This window comes from Penaeus chinensis, chromosome 7, assembly GCF_019202785.1.
Source record: "Penaeus chinensis breed Huanghai No. 1 chromosome 7, ASM1920278v2, whole genome shotgun sequence".
Taxonomy (NCBI): domain Eukaryota; kingdom Metazoa; phylum Arthropoda; class Malacostraca; order Decapoda; family Penaeidae; genus Penaeus; species Penaeus chinensis.
This window is the reverse complement of record NC_061825.1, coordinates 10,558,178-10,562,844: the sequence shown is the minus strand read 5'-3', so window position 1 is coordinate 10,562,844 and position 4,667 is coordinate 10,558,178.

Below are 4,667 nucleotides of genomic sequence, written 5' to 3'. Positions count from 1 at the left end.
TTTGTGAATAGAAATATAAAATATAATTTGATATTATTAACTCGCACTGAAATTGAAACAAAATGATATGAGTCCATTTGTTTCCTTTTCCCTTTTTCAGTCCATCTGCCTGTCTGTCTCTCTTTACACCTTTTCTATCTCCCTCCCTAAGTCTCTTTGATATATAACTATTCTATTTAGTCTTTCGATTACAGTTCTTTTCACACGATTGAACCATATGTAAAGTTTTCAGTGCACACACACACACACACACACACACACACACACACACACACACACACATATATATATATATATATATATATATATATATATACACATATATACACACACACACACACACACACACGCATATTTCACTCTCTAGTCCAGTAGTTCTTAACCTGGGGGCGCGCTCCCCTAGCGGGCAAGACGAGCGTGGAGGGAAGGACAAATTCCTAAAGGGGGGCGTGGTAGTTAAAAGGTTAAGAACCACTGCTCTAGTCCATCACGTTTTGTTTCTGAGCTTAAACGTAAGCTTGTATATGTATGAATGAACCACAACTTGACTCCCAGTGAGATTCGAAGCCGGGTCGTTGGAGCTTCGAAGTAGAATGTATTTTTTTTTTTTTTTTTACATCATGGAAACGGAATGATACTTCTATTCACGGTATTTGGGATGTTTTTTTCTCGTGTGTAATGCCAAATGCATTTTCCAGATCTATTTATGCATTAGGATGAGTGATATGCAGTTATGTTAATAAATACCTGTTAACATACCAGCTACTGTGTTATAAGAGTTTTACCAAAACAAGTTTAACAAGAGGAACCAGAATTGTCGCTATGGTAACAACGCAAGGCCAGGATGAGCTCTTTACTGCTATTAAAAAATAATAATTTCCACTTTGCTATTTCTCCAGTTTCCTTGCTTCTAAATGATAATCTAATGTAATCTTAATATTTTGTCCATTAGTTCCGAAACAAACTGTTATAACATTAGCACGATGAACTGCCCCCCCCCCCCTGCTGTAACTTCTTCAAAGAAAAACGGGAATTTCCTCTTGAAATAATGTGTATAGAAAACGGAGCGTCGTGTGATATGATGTAGCAATTTAGCGCTCACCACAGCCTGATGGAATTTTTAATTTTAGAGTATCAGATTCCGTTTATTTTTATTTACAGTTAAGGGCATGATCGACGGGTAACTGTAATGGCGACACACACACACACAGGCGAGAAAACAACGAGGAAACTTCTTGTTTACCGAATACTCTGTTCGCCTTTGACGTCATCTCATATTCGTGCCCGCCCGTGTTCCCGCCGATCATGCCAGTGGACAGGCCTTTATCCAATGTGTACTGACTAATCAGTTTCAGTTGATTCATCTGTATCAGAAAGGCTGAACACTCTAGAAGTGTGACCACAAATACACACGTATATATATATATATATATATATATATATATATATACATATATATGTATATATATGTATATATATATATACACACACATACATGCATACATGCATGCATGCATACATACATACACACATACATACATACATACATACATACATACATACATACATACATACATACATACATACATACATACATACATACATACATACATACATACATATCTATCTATATATACACAGTATATATAAACAGACACACACACACATATTTGTATATATATGTATATATATTAAATTTATACATTTTTTATATTTATATATATGAATATATAAATACTTAAATGTATACATGCATATATACATAAATACACTACATTATACATATATGCAATAGTGTATCTGTGTGCAGAGGGAAAGAGAAAGAAAGAGAAAAAGAGAAAGAAAAACTAATTCAGGAAACAATCACGTCCTCAAAATAAAAATATTCTGCGGGCGTTTAAATGCCTCTTCATCTTTTATATCCCTGTTTCCGTGCAGCCCATCCCTGCATCCACGATAGAACTGATACGACATGGCCCACAGAACTCGCTTCGATCACAGAATATAGAGTGCATGAACAACCATTGTTTTGCGTACTACGGGAGAAGGGCACCGGATCGGAAACTTCGTAAGGAATCCAATCCTTCGGTTTTATGGCATTTGCACACGTTTCCGAAATGTTTGTCCCGGCAATCTGGGTATCTATTGCATTCACTGTCTAAGGAGGAAGTGAAGCGAGATGTGAGCGTCTTCAGAATTGGAAGAAATTAAGGTATTCTTCTTCTTCGCTGGTTTGTATTTGTGGACACAAACGTGTATGTACACACACACACACACACACACACACACACACACACACACACACACACACACACACACACACACACACACACACACACACACACACACACACACACACACACACACACACACACACACACACACACACACACACACACACGCACACACGCACACATGCAAAAATATATACGCGTGTATATTTGTTTATATGTATATATACACATACATATATATAAATATGTATATATATATATATATATATATATATATATATATATAAATGAATATACGGGCGGCCGTAGACCTGCAACACGATAATATAATTATCACAACAAGCAATCTACCGTCAGCATCCCGGAAGTACGTAACGGTGATGAACACTCTTGCTGGATTTCCACACTGGGCGTTTCCCCGAAGTTCATTCTACATCGACTGCTTTCTGCAGCGTCGTCATGATTGCCCCAGTCACCGTTGCAATATACCGTGCACTACAAAGCTACCGTGCAACATCCCAAGAGTAGCCTCCACCCAGCCCTGCAATTTAGCTGGTGTTAATTAAGACTTTCGCTTGGCAAGAGCAGCCGCCGAGTTGTGGGCCTCGGTGCGATTTGTATAGTGGTTTGTGAGAGAGAGAGGGAGGGAAGGAGGGAGAGAGGGAGAGAGGGAGAGGGGGTGAAATTTAGATTGGTAAATAGATAGATAGGTAGATAGAGAAAAAAATAAAGCATCTGAAAGAAAACTAAGAAAACAATAATAAATATCGCCAACAGTCGGGATACGTGCCCAGTTCTGGTCGTTTCCATCCTACGCAAAAAAAAACAAAAAAAAAGATAGACAAAGATTAATGATAATAACAATGATAATAAAAAAGAAGGAAAACAAAACCAAAAAGATGGTATAGAATAAAAATGATAGAAAAGGGATATTGAGAATGCACAGGCAAATACGGAAAAGTAAATGCAAAAGTAATAACGATAGACCTAAAAACAAACAAAACATAGCCCCCTCCCCCTAAAAATAAAAGAAAGAAAGGAAGAAGGAAAGAACGAAAGAGGAGAATGACGCCTTCGACTATGGTTGCAGGTTCATACTGAAAGAACTCAAGCTATTCGTATGCGGATAAGACCAAAGACATAATAGGATTAAGCTGGCGTGAAAAGAATGGCAGTGGGGAGGGAGGTTTAGTGGGAAAGAAAAAGAGAGAGAAAAAGGCTATTGATAATATTGATAATTGCCGGACGATCATTCCGATACATGATGATGACTCGTGACATCATGTAAAGGCTGTTTTGCTGTATGGGTTAGCTCAGTGACGGAAATTAATGGAGGAATTCTTATTGTTCTAAAATATTAACGGTCAGTGTGATATACCAGTTTCAATAAGCAATGCTATTGTCGCGGTTGGCTCAGCTGCAGAGGCCAGTGCCGGGCAACATATATGAACTCTACGGGAAGCACCGTACTATTTCAGTTAGTTGTGTTCGAATTCCCGTTACTACACGATATCGCCTCTTAGTATTTAAAATCAAAAGACATCTGTGGTAGTGTTGTAGCCTGAGTTATATATATGGGTATATGGCTAGTAGCCAGAAGGGAATCCAATAACTGATATAATAAAATATAAGATATCAAGGTCGGGAGAAATAGACTTTGAAGTCTACTGTGTCTGGCTTTTCAGTGTATCTGCACAATATAATAATAATAATAAGAAAAAAAATTGACCTATGTGTGCCTTCATGTACTTGTATTTGAGTGTATATGCATGTGTGTATTGCATATGTTTATGTACGAGTACGTATGCATGTGCATTTATGTGTTCGGGTGCGTGTGTACAAGAATGACCGTGAAATACGTGTGTATAAGTGAATATCCATCTTAATAGACTTCCTCATCAACATAGCCGACCTTTAAAAAGAAAAGAAGTAAAGAAAGGGAAAGGTGACAGCCTGTTACCCTGAGGAACCCCAACTTTTCGTCTCTCCATCTTAGGTCTCTGTGATTTCCATAGCCTGAGTTACTCCATTTTCTTTCAATCGAGATTAAAACAGAGAGTGTGTATTATTAGGGGATACATTCTTAAATCAACGAATCTTTTTAATTTTCGTATTTCTAGGAATACGAAAACTGGAACGGTAAGAAATATGTATCTTGAAATATAAAGAAAGTAGAAAGATAAGTTAAAAATAATCCAACTTTTGTTTTCGATTAAGAAGACAGTAAAGATATAAGAAAGAACAAATTCTTAGCTACTAAGGTTTCGAACCACTGATGTGTAGAAGATTCGAAATAGATTATTCGAGTAAGATTCTGATACACATTTTCACCCTCGCTTTTGTTATCCTGTACGCGAACCTGTAGCTTTCTCTATGCGCAGTTATTTGTGCTTTGCTTCTGGGGTTCTAAATAATGTTTAAGTGTATTTTCAG